Source organism: Euleptes europaea, chromosome 5 (genome assembly GCF_029931775.1).
Source record: "Euleptes europaea isolate rEulEur1 chromosome 5, rEulEur1.hap1, whole genome shotgun sequence".
Taxonomy (NCBI): domain Eukaryota; kingdom Metazoa; phylum Chordata; class Lepidosauria; order Squamata; family Sphaerodactylidae; genus Euleptes; species Euleptes europaea.
This window is the reverse complement of record NC_079316.1, coordinates 29,652,604-29,671,156: the sequence shown is the minus strand read 5'-3', so window position 1 is coordinate 29,671,156 and position 18,553 is coordinate 29,652,604. Positions and strand designations below refer to the sequence as shown.

Here is an 18,553-nt window from a genome sequence, read left to right as displayed (position 1 = left end):
GGCGCCGCGAGCCTGACAGCCGGCCCGGGGCTCCCCCGCGCTCGCCCCGTGGCAGCACCCCCGGGCTCCCCTCTCCCCCCAGGCGCCGGCGGAGGGGCGGAGCGGCGGGGCAGCGGCAACGCAAAGGGAGCGGCTCCCCGTCCCCCTCCCGGCGGCTTCTTGCAGGGCTCCACCGGGCGCGCCCGGCGGAGCTTCCTGGTAGGGTTTTTTGGGCCAGGCGCGGGAGGGGCGGCGCAGGCAGCGGCGGAAACAGACATTGCAAGAGAAGCGTGTGCAGCAAGCAGCAGCAGCAGCAGCGCCGTCGGCCACAAAGTCTCTATTTTCTTTTCCTCCTTTTTTTTTGCACCGCAGCTGCACGAGGTTTCGGGGCGCCGGGGATGCCGCGGTGACCGGGCCGATCGGCAAGTTTTCCCTCCCCCCACCCACCCAGCCCTCCAGCCTTGGTCCTCCCCTCCTGAATTCCCCCACAATGCCTTGGTCGGGCTGTCTACAATCTGGCGGCTGCCTCTGAACAGAAATGTGAGAGGTAAGAGGTCTTTTCCTCCTCCCTCCCTCCCCTTCTGGTTGTTGATTTCCCCCCCCCCCTCCTTCTGGACACTTTGTAGATCTGTGCACAGTGGGTGGCCGCGTTAGTCTGCCTGCAGTAGTGGGAAAGGGCCACAGTCCAGTAGCACCTTCAAGACTAACAGCAATATTTTCTGGTAGGGTAGGAGCTTTAGTCTGTCTGCAGTTGTAGAAAAGGGCAAGAGTCCAGTAGCACCTTCAAGACTAACAACAATATTTTCTGGTAGGGTAGGAGCTTTAGTCTGTCTGCAGTAGTGGGAAAGGGCAAGAGCCCAGTAGCACCTTCAAGACTCACAAAAATATTTTCTGGTAGGGTAGGAGCTTTCGTGAGCCACAGGCTCACGAAAGCTCCTACCCTACCAGAAAATATTTTTGTGAGTCTTTAAGGTGCTCCTGGGCTCTTGCCCTTTTCTGCTACTTTGTAGATCTGTGTATGCTTCGCTCCCCGCCGCCCTCCCCGCCCGCGTGCGGACGTGGGCTCTGCAGGGTCCCGTGCGGGCGCAGTCTTGCAGTCTGTCCGCGCGCGCGCAGACGGGTGGGGGGACCCGCCGAGCAGGTGCACGGAGAGGCGCCCCCCCCCACCTCCCCGATCGCTCCCTGACCTTTACTTTCGAGCTTAAATTACCCCCTGGGCTTGGCTTGCCGCATGCCCCTGATTATAGCCCGGCGCGGCTCCAAGGGGGGAGAGAACGGATGCCCCCTCTTAGCCCGGCACGGAGCGGCCACCGCAGCCGGCTCCGACAAGGTCCGGCGGCGGGATCTGCACTAGAAATCGATGTGTCGATATACCTATATGCAGTGTCAAAGAATGGCTTGATTAAAGATGCCTAAAAGAAAGTCCCCGGTTGGCTTTTGCAACTCGCCCACCCCTGAATATGCTGCAACCATCCCCTTCTCTGGCCGGATCAGAACACCATTTTTTCTTTCCTCTTTTTCCTAAGCCCGCCCCCCCCCCGGGGGGGAGGTGGAGGGGGGGGAGAGATGAGATTTCATCCATTTAGGCCACTTACGCATGGGAGGTTTCGCCTTGGGTTTGCCGCTCTCTAGATGCGCATTTCTCCCCATCTGAATTCTCAAAACTCTGCAGGGGGGCTGATTGTTGAGTTTTGAGAATTCGGATGGGGAGAAATGTGCATCTAGAGAGTGGCAAATCCAAGGCGAAACCTCCCATAAGTGCTTAGTCAGTCTTTTGACTCAAAATGAAAGGAGAAAAAAAATTAACAAAAGTGTGGGCCTGATATGTTAGAGGAGAGGGTCATCCCTTGCCCACTGCCCATAAATTAGGGGTGCCATGTTTAGTTGCGCTTCCTTATATGGGTAGGACTGTGTTTTGGTACACTGTGGCTTTTTGCCCAAATTTACAGGGTGAAGGATCCCCCTTAAAAAAAAAAGAGGTGGTTCCTTTAAAAACAGGAAAAAAAATTAACTGGTTTGGTGTATATTTATTTACACACGTACACTTTGTACATATGTGGTGTCTAGCGATTGGAGTTTGATTGGTGTGGTGTGCCTTCCTAAGAAATATTTTACAATTTTATTCCAGAATGGGAAATATCAAATCTGTGTGTCCTTTAATGGGCAGGAATTTGTTAATGGCACTGCATCATAAGAAACAATGTTATGATTCGGGTTTCTCTAGGGGACTGTTAACTGTGCTGCAGTGTACTGGGCTGCCTTTAAAGTAGTTCACTGGCACAGGTAAGTTTTTAAAAAGCCGGTGCCTAGATCCACAGCTCCTAAATGTTAAAGTGGTGGTTGTAGATGTTGGACTCATCTCATGTAGTTAAAACTAGGAGGGAAGAAAAGTTTAGCAAGGAGTATCGATGACATCTTGAATATATCTTACGGTAGGTCAACGGAGAGGATGGTTTTTAGGGTGTTTAGGCCTTTAGTAGAAAGAGAGAGAGGTTTCCACATTTGACCTGTTCGGATATGTGCACTTACATGTTCTGAAGGATTGTAGAAGAACTAGACAGCCCTGAACGAAGATTTTCCTAAGTCATCTAGTAACTGTGACCCTTGTCTACACGTTGTTAGATTTCCAGAATGGACAGAAGATTACGGTTTTCCATAGTTGATGAAGATCTCTTGACAGTCAAGAGAAAGCATGTGGCTAGTCATCTGAAAATGTATGAAGAACAAGGGAGGGCAAAAGAGACGAACTAGTTAATTTTTTGCCATAGGAAAGATAAGATTCAGAGTTGCACACGCGGAGAGAAAATGATATTGCTTAATGAGTTTTCAGGGAGACGGTGCAATCGCATTGCAAAATCTGCAGTTGACCCACCATGACTAAAGAAGACTAAAGGAAGGCACTCCAGGGAGACACAGCAGAGTGACATTAGCAGGCGCCAGGGTATAGACGTTACGTTGGGAAGTACAGTTTCTATTGCTTGTACAGATATTTTAAAATAATTGTCAACACTTTGCAAGGGAGTCTGATTTTGGAGGCATGTTAATTACTTCCTCTGCTCGCAGCAAATTGAGGGTCAAGGAGCGAAGAAACTCATTTTTTTCAATATGGAGTAGTTGTTTTAACGCTGCTGTCAAAATTAGCGTCACTTTTGGTTTCCCCTTGGGAAGCACTCACTAACTGGTAATTTATTTGGCTGGCCAAATAGCTTGTGCAGAAAGGCAGGAGATTTCAAAAATAGACAGTAAGAGAGGCATGAAATAATTTGGGGTAGGGGAAAGAGAGAGAAAGAGAGAGAGAAAAGGTAGGCTTATACAAAATAATTATGGAAGATAAACTGAGTGTTTTTTTTTTTTACTTTATGGTATAGATACAGACAGTTCACACATGGTGCTCTCATTGAACTGGCAGATCAAAATCTATTCCTTTAAAATACTTTGCCTTACAATGTTAACAACACAACCGTGGAACTTATTGGCCTGATTTAGACGACAGCTCCTTGTCTGTTAAACCATAGTTTAGTGATCTAGAGTCTCTTGTGTTCCCTCTCCTCCTTTCCTCTTAGACGTGTGCACTTTTCTCCCCTCCCTTTCCTGGTTAGAGGTAACTATGCTATAGTGTACATATGAACTAGAGTAACCGTAGTTACTAAATAGCTATAGTTTTCTCTCATGCTATATAGTTTGAGTTTGGGGTGTAATGCTAGTTTTATTCTCTGATTTGAGAGCACTATGATTAGAAAAAAACTGTAGGATACTGGTTCAAACATCATGGTAAAAACTTGTCTCTGTCTGTGGAGAGAACACCAGTGTAGTGTAGTGGTTAGTGTGTCTGACAAGACTGGAAGACCCAGGTTCAAATCCCCATTCTTCCATGAGGCTCTCTGGGTAAACTTTGGCCAGCCCCTCCCTCCGTCCCTCCCTCCCTCCCTCCCTCCCTCCCTCCCTCTCTCCCTCCCTCCCTCCCTCCCTCCCTCTCTCTCTCTCTCTCTCTCTCTCTCTCTCTCTCTCTCTCTCTCTCTCTCTCTCTCTCTCTCCTCTCCCTCTCCCTCTCCCTCTCCCTCTCCCTCTCCCTCTCCCTCTCCCTCTCCCTCTCCCTCTCCCTCTCCCTCTCCCTCTCCCTCTCCCCCTCTCTCTCTCTCTCTCCTACTTCACAGGGTTGTTGTGAGGATAGGGGAGAAAATATAGGATTTTTATATGCAGCAGAAAAGCCTATGGGGTGTTTCCGATTGCCGAGCAGTTTAGATTAATTTTGTATTCTCTGGCAAGGGTGCAGGACAGGATATTTTTATTGTAGCAAAAGTAATGTGAGGGGTGGCTTAGACTAAGAGACAGGGACTTGGGCGAGGCACACACAGTTACCTTAATGACAGAGTGGAAATGTGAACCTGCATCTCCAATGTACATGTTCAAAACTTCCATCCCTGCATCTTCTTGAAAATTCTAGGAGAACAGTGAGCTGGCTTATATACTGAACTGCTGGCTCATTACTGCTGTATCTTCAGAAGCCTCCTTTGAACAGCTTTCGGGCCATATGAATTTTTGCCAACTAGAAGGGAAAAAATCTGAGATGAAAAAGAAGGGAATATTAGAGGTCAATCAGTCACCTTTACTATGTAACTGAAGAAAATGTAAGAACAAGATATTTTGTAACTATTACAGATACTCGAATTGGATTCCATTCTTAGAATAAACATTTCTGAATACCACTTTTAAAAAATATTCACAGATCAAATAATCTCTTCAGCCATTATAGCCAGCGTCCTATACTGCAGAGTGTTTCCACGCTCAATCATTTTGATAAGGTCAATAATAGCTTCAAAGTTCATTCCTAAGCAGAATGTTTGAGGAGCAATTCAGTAAATTTTTGTGTGGGCCTCAAAGAAGCCATTATATTTCGCAAAGGTGATTATGTGACAGAAAATTTCCTTTGGCTTGGTTTGAGTGAGCATTGACCGTGGCTGACGCTTCATCATCCCATTGGTGGCCTGAAATATTACCCTGTGACCCAGTTGTGAGTTGTGGTTACACAATTGAAGGGATGATAAGATCCCCAAACTTAGATCGGTGAACTTGATCAAAGCCATTTATATTGGAGAGGTAGGTCTTTCCATTTAAAGGGTTCAAAGTTTATGGCCAAGGTCCAAAGAGCTATTTTAGGCATGCCTAAGGACTTGGACATATACCGTCTGAGAGTTTTTACTTTTCCCCACCTTTAACCAGTAAACAGCCATGCTACATCACAAACTGTTTTTGAAACACCCTTATTTTCCAGAGTAGTTTGCCACTTGGTATGTTAAGGAGGTTCCCCTTTTAGAAACGCAAGGTCAAAGATTTCCTGGGATGGGGAACTGGTTGTGTAGTACTTTGGATCTCTGCCTGGTCATTTATAGGATGTTTTAGTTCTGTGCTGCATAATAGGTAAACTTGGGAAGTATATGCAGGTCAGATGAAAAATTATTGTGAAGAAGTTCGTCTGCATTTTGAAAAGTCTATAGCCTGCTTGTGCATTGTGAATTGCTCAAACCTGGTATGAATTTTAAAAATAATACAGTACCATCTAATGCTTATTGAAGGCTTGTCTGAATTTTCCTAGGGTTCAGATATTTCTCAGTAACATTTTCCAAATAAATACAGTGGGCTCTGTATTATGTTGCATTAAAAAAAAACACCCAACAAATTTGGAGTTAGGTAGTGGACAACTTTGAACATCGTATTTTCACATGGATGTCTCTCTTAGCTTACATAGTCCAAGGGTTATCAGTGTGGTTCATGTCATTTCTATAATTCTGATGGATTCCCATGTTTTTCAGTGAGGGAGGATTTATTATGCCAGGTGGAACATGCAGCTAAATTGGTACAACTACATCTGTTGTGACACAGGCTATAGAAAGGGAAGTCCCTCAGGGAATGATGGACACGACTGAAGGGAGAAGGATAATGAACCTGTGGTGGAGAAACCTATGGACACATTCCATTCAGCAGCCCATAAAAATCTGGAGGCAGCTCTGTTACAACATTGCTGTGCTCAGGATATGTAGCGCTACACTTTTAGACAGAGTCCTACTCATTTTTTAGGCCAGCCCTTGGTGAAGCATGACACAATAGTATGTTGTGTTACACAGAGCTGTAACAAGACCAACATTATTGTGACTTCAGCTATAGTTGCTCTCACTGACCTCTCTTGCTTCCACCAGGTAATATTTTCCCAGTGGAAAAGCTTTGCTACATAAATATACATGTTGTTGAAGTCCCACTGACATGAACAGAATTGCATTGTGGCCCAAATCTGCTTTTATTTAAAAACGAGGTTATTAATCATACTAACCTGTGACTGTACTACCACATGCTAACTAGGTTTTGATGCCAAGATTGTCAGAGTATATGGGTATAGAAGGCATAGGCTGGTTCATGTAGTATTTTTAGTGAACGGTAACCAAAGGGGTGTAAATCTATTGAGAAACATTGCAGTTGAAGTAATGTGATTTGTAAGTTTTGTCTTTGGTATTTGTAAGTTTTTTCTGTGGTAGCTTATTCACACTTGCCTATAATTTTGTGATGTTGCAGTCAATGACAGATGAACCAGCCCATAGACTATATACAGAAAGGGGAGATAGCAGCACAAGAAACCCAATAGCTGCATAAGTATCTTTTTATCTTGGGATGAGCAATGGTATAGTATAGTAAAGCCTGCTGTCAGAAGCTTATTAGGGTCAGTAATTGGATGGGAGAATGCCAAGGAAGACTTTGCAGAGGAAGGCAATGGCAAACCACCACTTAATCCCTTGTCTTGAAAACCCTATGGGGTTGCCATAAGTTGGTTTTGACTTGACGGCACTACACACGCATGCACACACACACACACACACATCCCTACCTTTTCTTTGGCAGTGCTTGTTGCATTTCCAGTTATAGTCTGGAGCACCACACTGGATGTGAATAAAGTGCCTAAACAGACATACCAAGTGCTGCACATCGGATGACATTATTAGATCTTTAATTTTAATTTTTTTTCAGTGCTCCAGTGACCATGTGCAAATACAAATGCATTTTGTCTTTCCGTCCATGTGAACCTGCATTAACTAGTAATAGCATTATTGGGTGGCTACTATTTTGACTTGCTGAGAGGAGACACAGTTTATAGATTGAAACTCTAGATTCCCAGAAGGGATGGATTATTGCATAGAACAGACTGTGGGTGGAACAGGGAGGCTTAAAGAAAGCCATGTTGCTTTCTTCTTGGGATACGGCATTAGCAGCCATTACATTGGCTGAAAACATACCTCTGGCCTACGGTTTATATTTGCTTCAAAATACAGCAGCACTTTTGAATTTCAACAGAGAGATAATAGGAAAATGAAGGGGAAAGTCCTATGATTAGGTGGACAGATCTTAGCATCTTTTGGCCTATATGACCAGAATGGCATATTATTGTGAGTACAGAGCAATTCTAAGTAGATTTACAGTCTTCTCGTTCATGGGCTCAGAAGGGTATAATTCCGTTTAGAACAGCACCATTATATAGGCATTTAAGTGGTCTAAACACTAGCATTCCCCTGAAAAGAGCTAAAGGGTGTGTGTGTGTGTGTGGGGGGGGGAGAAACAAAATAGAATTCTGTACTTTTCTTAACAATGGTTAAAAACCACAGTAAACAGCACGAAATGCCCCTCAAAATCTGAGGTAGTGGGGACTCCCAGGAGCAGGATTGGGGGTATTTTGGACTGCCGCAGCAGTGGGGGGAGGTGGAAAAATCTTGTTTTGGGGGCTCAAGAGCTTGTGTCTGCGGAAACACTAGTGTAGACCCAAGCATTATTTTTTTCAAAAATTTGTGTATGTTTGTGTATTTTCTTGTGCATTATTTAAAATGTGATGGCATTTGTGATAAATTAAAAATGGCTGTTTCTAAAAAAATCTGAATTACATCTCAACATAGGAATTGAGCATTGTTGTTAGCTTTAGAGGGCAAGCTCCAGTAGAACACTATGTAATGTACTTTAGCAAGGTCTCGCAGACAGCATTGAATCTAGTAATTGCCAGCATGGTGTAGTGGCTAAGAGGGGTGGTTTGGAGTGGTGGACTCTGATCTGGAGAATTGGGTTTGATTCCCCACTCCTCCACATGAAGTCAGCTGGGTGACCTTGGGGTAGTCACACTCTCTCAGCCCCACCTACCTCACAGGATGTCTGTTGTGGGGAGGTGAAGGGAAGGTGATTGTAAGTTGGTTTGATTCTTCCTTAAGTGGTAGAGAAAGTTGGCATATAAAAAACAACTCTTCTTCTTCTAATTGTCCAAAAGGATCTATTTATATCACACTACTTTACTCTCTTCTCCTTTCATTCTTTCTTCCCTGTAACTAAAATAAAGAAATTTTGTCAACTTTCCTCTTTTGCTGCAAGGTTAGAAAAAAATAATTTGGCAAAGAAAATTCTCTTTGCTTCTACAGAGCCATAACAATCTGAAAGCTGGCTGTTCATTTAGTGCTCTTAAAGACACTGGGATTCTGTTCCACCAACAGCCTGGAACACTATTTCTTCTTCACATCACTGAAAGCTACGTGTGGGAGAACAGAGCTTGTACAAATATGTTTGGATAACACATGTTTGTGTGGTACAGGATTATAAAATTAAAAGGAGAGACTAAAAGAGCCCACTCATTCATTATATGACTTTCCATCTGATATGAGTTGTGCGTGTGTGCCTTTCTTTCTTATAGGGAAAATATTGTATGTGATGTGTTAAATATATTTGAATATGGTATAGCCCTAACCACCTGATCATGGAGATATGGTATGCGGACTAATATGGTACAACTCTATTCACTCCTTACTTATTACCCATGGCTGTGGAGGGAGAAAATCACACATTTTCATGATATTTTAAAATACTTTGCCTGTAAATGTAAATTTATCTGATAGATGCTGACAATCTCAAACATTATGAATTTCAGGACACACAAACATCTGCTGGTAGATGATGACAGGTACCTGAGTGCGATTGTCAGTGGTGTGTGTCCAAAAATGAAGGGAATCTTTTTTTGGACATTCATATAATTCATTTGGGTTTGTCAGTGATCCCATGAGAATGTGACATTCACCATATTTCAGAAACCCACTGTGCTATATATAAAAACACATATTATCTTGCTAGAAACTCATATTATCATGCTAGAAATAAGTTTCAAAGGCTAACTTTTATTTTTCAAATGAGGGTAGGAATCAGGCTGTAAAAGAAATGTGGTCTGATAGTAAAAGATACAAGCCATGAAATACACAGATGCAGTCACAAGTTCCCACTGGCAATAATAGTATCCAGTTCTGCAACCATTGTTCAGATGAATGATCCCTGGAAAAAGTTGTAGCAGGGAGTCATTCTGTGATATGGCTGCTATCCTGAAGGGGGGATCGAATCTCCTTAGGAGCTGGCGTGACCCTGCGCCGGTGTAGGTGCCACTTTATAATGGAATAAAGTGGCATCTACGCCGGCGCAGGGGCAAACACGCCAGTGTCTGGGAGCCATGGAGCTCCGCCGGCCCCTGCCACCAGCACAGCCATTCAGGGAACTAAATCCCAGAAGAGAGTGCCCGCTCTGGGGCAGAGCTACATTTGGGCAGCTTCCTAACCTCATTCGCCTCAGGAATGCCCCTGTGAGCTACGGCATTTTCCTCCTTTGTTTTTTATTATTTTAAACTGTTCTTTTCCCCTCCATGGCGGCCAGGAAGCGTTGAAGGAGGCGGCTTGGCTACGCTGCTCCTGGCTGCTGCCCCATCAGGATCGGGCTGCCTGTCCCTAAACCATCTTGCATCTGTGTATGCCAGCATGACCATTTTTGTGGGTTAAGCTAGAGTCTCAATACTTTTACTGACATTAATGAAAAACCAAGTGATTGCTGCAAACCTTTTATATTTCAACTTGTTCATTTATGTTTCCTGTATTTCAAAGATTTTGACTGACAGCATGTAAATTGCCTGCAGGACAAAGGAAACTATTTATTTTTTTAGAATATAATCACTAGCTCATTTAAAGTTATGTTACAATAATAAAACAAATTGTAGACTTTTTGGCATTTTACAACACATTTCCCATACTATGTATGGAGATACTTTGTTTCTAGTGTTTTAGACTTCATATGCCAGAAAATAAATAGATTTGAAGCCCTATTTGTTTAATGTATAATTAAAAGCACACTGTTAAGTCACATGACAATAATGGATTTAACCCAGTACTAACTTTTGGACTGTAACGTAATCATTTTTCAAAGACAAAGTATTACAAGCAACATTCACAGAATGCCTTTTCTAATCTTGAACTGACCTGAAAGAGTTTTGATGAGAATACTGTACGTTCAGAGGAAACCATTATAGAGAAATAAGAACATTGAAAAACAAAGAGAGATCCATTATTTTACATTTTTTGTCTTGGATTAAAAATGCTCTGATTTACCAGTTAATTTTTCAATAATCAGTAACAACCAGCAATTTACATATCTTCACATCTTGCAATGGTAAAATGGGTGTTTTCCATTGTAGTTCCCAAATGAGTTTTGTAGCCAGTAGCAAACTGAAGAACAATTCCCTGTACACACATATGCACAACTAATAAATTAAAAAGAACTAATTGTATTATTTTAAATAAAGATGCAGTATATAATAGCTTGGTTCAGCACACTCTTCTAATTTATTTTCACAACAACCCCTTGAGGCAGGTTGATCTGAGAAAAAAATGACAAACCCGAAGTCTTCCAGTTAGTTTTCTGGCGTGTGGGGTTTTGAACCCTGGACTCTCCAGTGCTAGGCCAACATTTTAACCAACATACCACACTGGCTGTCTTTTTTGGTGGCAAATAATAATTTACCATTACATGAGACCAGACCGAAGTATGAAGATTCAACTGTAATAGCAAACTCTGGTTGCTGAGAAAGAGGGAGTAGCTAATTCACTAATTTATTTACTATATTTATAGTCCTCCTTTCACACTGAGACTCAAAGCAGATTACACACTGTGGGTTGATACAATCAGTAGGAAGAGCCATTTAATAAGTATACCAGGACCAGGATTACAGAAATCTGAATAAGTACAGCATGTTAGACATGATAAAGAAATGAAGATATAATGAAGGAAAAAAATGGTATTACATCAGTAGAAAACAATGCAGTGATAGTAGGGTAATATGTGCCCCAAAACAGATAATATACCCTATACAGAGTGGTATACTCTGCAGTCCCTTTCTCTTTATAAAACACATTCCTGAACCATTCTGTTATAATATAGTCCTATTATGGTTACAGAAAAGTCCTCCTGAACAACTGTGTTCTACAAAGTTTGCAGAATGGCAAAAGCACGGAGCCTTCCTGACCTCCTCAGGCAGACCATTCCACAGGGTGGTTTCCACAACAGAGCAAGCATTTATATGGGTTGTTGTAGGCCCTTGTCTGTTTGTAGTCCCTGAACAGATGTACAAATCTGTTGCAGTGGAAAGTAGGAGGCGAGAAAGTCCTGCAGATATGAGGGTCCAGGGCCATGCAGGACTTTGTGTTTGATAGTCAGTACCTTGAATTGAACCTGGTAGTTGATGGGCAGCCAATGGAGTGATTGCAGAATGCATATAATGTCCATGTTCCATCTTACTCCCAATAATAACGGCGCCGCAGCATTCTGCAGCAACTGGAATCTCTGAGTTGATTCAATTGCATACCCCTGTAGAGTGCATTATAATAGTCTGGTCTCAGTGTTAACTGTGGCGTAGATCCAGGTGGCTAGATCGGCTGAGGCAAGGTAGGGGGCCATCTTCCAAGCTTGACTAAGTTTGAAGAAAGCACTTTTTCAGTGTGTTAACTTGCTTTTCCAGCAGTAATGTTGGAGCCAGTATAACCCCCAGGGTTTTAACTGAGTCAGCAGTAGTGGGAAGTACACTGTTGTTCAAAGCCTCAGGCTTCTCAACTAGCATTACTTCCATTTTTATAGAAAAATAGTCTTGTGAATACCTAGTTACCTGGCTGCCATTGTGCACCAGTTGTGGGATGGTTGTGCGTCATCAGGTAGCTAGTAAATATTTTTCATGGACTAATAAGCTTTATGAAATTATTTGCAGACCTAAAAGTAACAATTGCTCAGTTGGGAATCAATGACAGTAGTCTCTTGAATAAAATTTATGCATTTTATATAGTTCATTAGCTTATGTGTCTGTATTCAGGCAATTCTGTGGTTATTAGGGGTTAAGAATGGTGGTTTGGAGCAGTGGAGACTGATCTGGAGAACCGGGTTTGATTCCCCACTCCACATGAGTGGCGGAGGCTGATCTGGTGAACTGGATTTGTTTCCCCACTCCCACACATGAAGCCAGCTGGGTGACCTTGGGCTAGTCACAGCTCTCTCAGCCTCACCTACCTCACAGGGTGTCTGTTGTGGGGAGGTGATTGTAAGCCGATTTGATTCTTAAGTGGTAGAGAAAGTTGGCCTATAAAAACCAAATCTTCTTCTATTAGCTATACGTGTTTCATATGTGAAAGCAAGTTATTTATTTATTCATTCAAGAAATTAATGCTAGCCATATGGAAGAATACAATCTGAGCACTCAGAAATGAGACACGAGATGAGAGGCTAGATGAGACAGTTGATTGGTAGACAGCTGCTGCAGGGATAGGGCAACATTGGTTTGGATCAAGACCATGGATTGGTACTTTCCCCCCTATGTTGTTTCCCTGACCTCAGATGCCCCCTGGCTGATGTTCACCCATTGGGGGTGGCAAATAGCATGTAGAAGGCGAATAGCAGCTGTGTGGGTATGGGCTGGGGACTGGTTGAGTCCATAACAATTGCATGGAAGAATCCCTCTCCTGCTGCATCATGGCCTTCATCTTGTGCTTCTTATTTACCAATACAAATGGTTGAGAGATCCATTCATACATCTCCCAGTGTCTTATCTAATTTGGTTCTAAATTCCAGTCCTGTTAAGGAAATGCACATATGGATGCAGGCCTCTATATCCTTATTCCTAGCTGACTGAGGAACTCTGCATGCAAATGGGTATTGTATACACTGTTACTCAGCTCAGAGGACCAGCTGGTGCTGGATGAACATAGCCTTGGTAACCTACTTAGTACCTTTCATCAGCTTTTTGCAAGAGAGAGATCAGCGGGCCTGATGTGTCCTTTCTCCTCCCTTCCTTTCCAAACGCCTAAGGGTTACTCTTGCTGGGTATCTGACTGAGACTACGCACATACACACATTCTTTGTGTTCAGTTGGATCAGGGCCGTTACATTTTAAAATGAACCCTTTTTGTGATTCATCTTAAATGAGGCCTTGTTTTCATAAAAAATATTTTGTATGAGAAGTGCCACACTTATGTTTGATTTTCCATTAAGTATGAGAATGCTTTTGTAAAGATGGAAGAACATGAATAAAGCTGAGTACTCGATAACATACATATAAATAGCTCAGATTTTAAGTATAACAATAGATAAGTCTTTCCTATATAAAGTGAAGAGGCAAGAGACGCCTACATGCTTGGAGTTTTTTTTTTTTTAAGATCGCTCTAAGAAATTGCTCCAGGAGAGGGGGAAAAACATTTGTTAATTAATTGATTCTAGATACTGCACAATTAAAAAAAATCTTATATATGGGTATCCTTATGGGTATCACACAGAGTTATTCAAGCATCGTGCGTCTCATGAACCAGGCAAAGTTCACTAATTTCGAGGAGACGGTGTTTTAGACCTGGGTTTACTCTAAAACACGTACTTTGGTTTCTCCTCATTTATATTCATTTTTTACAGTTTGGGTTTAATTAACTGCATGCTGACAAAATGTATGAATAGTGTTTTTGCCAACTCCAATTTGGTGATGAACATGCAATCATACTTGAGCAAATCAGAAAGTCTGGAATCATGTTCAGGATGCAGAGAGAGGGAGGAGAGGGGAGGAGCAAGACATCACAGAAACTTGAGCGTGGCAAATCCTTTTTTTAAAAAAGTGTTTTATTTTGTTTTTCCACCCCCCCACACACAAACACCTAAACAGATATACTACAAACTAACATAGTCAATATAACAAAACACAATACAAAAGCATTAAACCTAAACTATAAAAGGAAAAGCAATCTGTACCTGGGTAAAACAGATACTAATATCTTGCCATTGTTCTACTATTCTAATTTTTGTCATTGTTTACTTATTCATTCTCTAAAATGATAATACTCTGTAAGCTCATCGTGAGCTTGTCTACTAAATTATCCTCTAAATTAACCTTGATATTTCTGTTGGTTACTTTTCTAACCAATTTCCATGCTAAATGTACAAGTTTCAGTTTAGCCACTTTGTATGCATCTTTCACAACTCATATGGGTATTACAGTTTCCAGTTCTTTTGAAACTCTTCACTGGGTCTCTTATGTACTTGATTTGTCAACTTAGCCATCACTGCATATTCTGCTAATTTGTCTTTCCGTTCTTCTAGACCAAAGCTTCTTAAACTGTGGGTTGCAACCCCACATGGGGTCACGCAACTGAATGTGGGGGTCACGAAAAATTTGGCAACAGTAAAAGGTTTCTTTATGATTTATTATCAGTAAATGTTTGACTTGTTAACCTATTTTATATACCTATATACCCGGGGTTGCGTAAACATTTCTCAGGCGAAAAGGGGTCGTGAGTGGAAAAAGTTTACGAAGCCCTTTTCTAGACCATGACATTCTTTTGACTTCCACCTTGTAGCGATCACCACTCTTGCAGCCGTGGTCATATATCTGAATAACTCTTCTGATGATTTCGCAATGACAGTTGGGGCTATTCCTAACAACATAGTTTGGGGGTCCATTTCAAATTTAACTTTTAAGATTTTTTGAATTTCATTATGGACTTCACAACATAATTTTTTGATCTTCTGACAGGACTACCATGTATGAAAGAAAGTTCTATCGGTCTCCTGGCAAATAAGTTGTTTTTGTGCCCTTCAGAGAAAGAGTTGTTGAGACTCCTGCATGACGCCATCATACCTGATGTCCCACACATGGTTGAACCTACTATGTTAGATTCAAAGTGTGAACTGGCCCTGAAAGAAACAGATGGATTTAGCATGGTCCTCTCAAAACAGTTCCTGTTAGAGTCCATCCAGCTAAACATAGTGGGTTGGATTCAGATTATTTCCACTGATTACTCCTTCCCACTGAAGACCCCCCATGTCATTCCTCAGAGTCCCTTATCCCCCAGGATCAGCATTCTGTTGAAACCAGTAGGCTGCAGTTGGATGGGGAGGCAGGCAAGTTCCATTCTGCCATTGGAAAATTTCATCTGGATCCAACCCACCGTGGGGTTGTTCAGTGCATTTCCTGGTTAACAGTTTATTTTCATAGTCGAATACTAGTTCCTTCTGGTACTACTACTACTACTACTACTACTAGTAGTAGTAGTAGTAGCAGCAGCAGTACTAATTGTTACAGCATCTGAATGTCCAAAGTACTTCAATTTCATTTCTAGATGACAAAACTATTCATTTAATTAAACTAGATAAATAAAAAGGAGTTTAATCAGACACTCTAACCACATATTAACTGTAGCCACAACTACTAGATATTTATTCTTTAACAGAAAGCTTTTTAGAAGTGGGTGTGCTTTTAACATTCTTTTTTGCAAATACCAGAACAGCTTTTCATCTCCATATACACATAATGCAGACATAACAATGCAATATGATAAATGGTGAGGCATGGTAAACAGAGTAGCTTACTCCCATATTTCTTTCTTTCTTTCTTTTTTTTAAGTTCAGGATTCATAGAACTATTTCAGGAATTCTCATGGGATTATGGGCAGCTATTTATTTCCCCCCTTTTTTCTCTTTGAAGAGTCAAATGATACATCCCAGACTGTTTTTGGCACTCCCCTGAATTCTGCAAGAAGATTGCTGTGCTGCATCAGTGGGATCTTGTTTGAGAAAGGCATCCAAAGTCCCAGTGGACATGCAAAATTAGAGTTTCACAGTTCTTTGGATTTGGGTTGTAATATATGAATTTCCTATAAAGTACATGTACGGTTTCAGAGGACAAGGCTATTAAAGAAGAACAGTTTCTAAACCCTGGTGTAAGTGTCCATCACAGCTAATGAGAGTTGGTAGCTAAATTTGAGTGCATTATTAAAAAAAATATCCTCAAAGAATATTATTCCTTGTTAGTGTTTCCATAGCAATGTTATAGCTAGTGACATGTTTGCAGTTTTTGAAACGATTACAATTACATCAAGCGACTGCGAAAAACTGGAAGTAGCACAATATTATTTTAATGATTAATTTGAGCCACCTTTGCAAACAAATTCCTTAAAGCTCTTGAGTATTGCAGAAACATGGAGGCTTTGATCTGACCTTCTTTAGCACTTGAGGCACCCAACCGTGAAAAGTGATCCAAATGGTTTGATCATTTGTATGCATTGAATTACATTGAATTGCATATGCAGTACATTATTTATCCTAAATAATTTGGCTGCCATCCAGATGGTTTGGGTTACCCAGATATTCTTCTACTAGGAACTTTCTAGTCTAATGATATAATCTAATGGTAAAGTTTCCTAGATTGTGCCAATTCAAGGTTACAGGGTTTATGTTTGTTTATTGGGAGCAGCATGTTTTATATGTGTGGATATTTCGCCATGGGAACAAACACGTTGCCTGCATGTAGCAAAAAGGCATGTCAGGAAGCTGGGAATTCTGGGTCCTTTCTCCTGACTTGGTAGATGTTCATAAGAACGCTCTATTTTGTTTTCATGGAAAAGAATTCAAATATGTAATCCCCATTTGCTGTCCAGGAACAGTTTTACCATTTGACTTTGCTGCTTATATGAACTGGTCTCAGAAACATGGCTGTGGGAACTGGACAGTAGACACACAGCAGATGGTATTTTGCACAGTTTGCCTGTTCTGGAAATTCTGCGAACGGAGGTCTGTTTCCATCTATTGGTCACAGGAGTCTGAAATGTGGAGCAATGGAAGTTTGCGGGTGGTGGGGGGAGGCAATTGAAGCAACACAAATCTAAGAGTATTTCATAGAATTATAGAGTTGGAAGGGACCACCAGGGCCATCAAGTCCAACCCCCTGCACAATGCAGGAAATTCACAACTACCTCCCCCCCATACCTAGTGACCAGAAGATGGCCAAGATGCCCACCATCTGGGACATAGAAAAAGGTGCTAATGAATTTAAGTGCAGGCGACACAAATAAAGTCTTCTTTACCCCCAATTTACTTTAGGAGGATTTCTCCAAAGATACATGGGACCCAAGAATCTTGAGGGTTATACATAGGGTTACCAGCACTGCCTAGTAAATTTTGAGGGCAGTGTCTGGGAAGGGTGACATTTAGGGAGGATGTGATGTCACTTCCAGGTAACTCTCAGTTTTTCTCCACATGTCTATGGTCTTTAGCAGACCGCATTGTGTCACTATGAAGGACATTTTCTGGCCATTTTTTCTATCACTCCTCAATTTCTTGAGGGTGGGAGACTGGGGTTGAGGGCAGGGGTTTACCAGCTATGGCTGGGCAAATGGCATGACCAGTACCTTTAATGCTGTCCAGAGGCTACAGAAAAGCCTACATAGACTGTGGGACATTGATTTCGTTTGGGGGAAAGTTGAGGGGAGTGGCCCTGGTAATCAGGTTTTGTTCCTCAATAACCAGGGCACTTCTTTCTCCTCACTGTCACCCCACTGACTACTTTGGGGCTTTGCTTTGCTTATACTTGCATTTTCCGATTGTCAGAGGTCGCCTCACTCTCCCCGCATGCTTCCACACATCCACGTTTTCTGGATTTGTGTTTAACCAGCATCCAGAAAATGTGCGGAAAATGCACAGACGTGTGGGGAGAGTGAGGTGACCTCTGATAGTCGGAAAATGCAAGCATAATCAAAGCAAAGCCCCGAAGTAGTTGGCAGGGTGACTGTGAGGGAACGGCCATGCATAAATGGCTATAGAGTGGGAGCCAAGATGGGACAGGCCTGGGCTCTGGTTGATGCCAGGTGGGTGACTCTAAGTGGGGCCACAGTGAGCAGGTGGCAGCCTGAAGACTGCATTTCATTTTATATTTATTACTTAGCTTATTTATAATCCTCCTTTCTCACTGAGACTCAATGCAGATTACAGAGTAAAGTCAGAGAAAAAATGTAATTATACAGCATAAGGCATCCAATGAACAATGCAGTAGGATTAAGAATACAAAAATTCAAAGACAACGCTAGTAACAATGAGAACTATCTCAGGTGAGGCAACATGTGAGAAATGCAGAATATGGGATTCCAAGGTAGTAAAAGCCAGATGATAATAATACAATAATCAGTGAGGTGGACTACAGACCTACTGGTATTTCCACATGTAGATGGCCTTCTGGACTGTTCCATCTAACCACACTTCTAATTCCGTTATAACAATGCCTTGCTGAACATTTCTGTTTTGCAGTCTGAAGACCATATTAAGCACACAGGAATGTACGGAAGGAGATGGACTTTTAGATAGGTGTTCACTTATCTGCCATAAAGACATGCACAGAAAATGCAGATAGACATTTTTTCCTTCCCAGCTATCTACATTCATGCAGCCGATTTAA

At 42.1% G+C, this 18,553-nt stretch overlaps 1 protein-coding gene across 2 annotated transcripts in view; it reads left to right on the top strand.

Moving 5' to 3' along the window:
* The first annotated feature begins 460 nt into the window (after window positions 1-460).
* The window catches only part of MBNL1 (muscleblind like splicing regulator 1), a 204,671-nt gene continuing 186,578 nt past the window's right edge, over window positions 461-18,553 (top strand). For both annotated transcript variants that reach the window (XM_056850314.1, XM_056850306.1), the window contains exon 1: window positions 461-526. The gene's annotated coding sequence lies outside the window, so the exon portion shown is untranslated. The remainder of the gene's footprint in view (window positions 527-18,553) is intronic.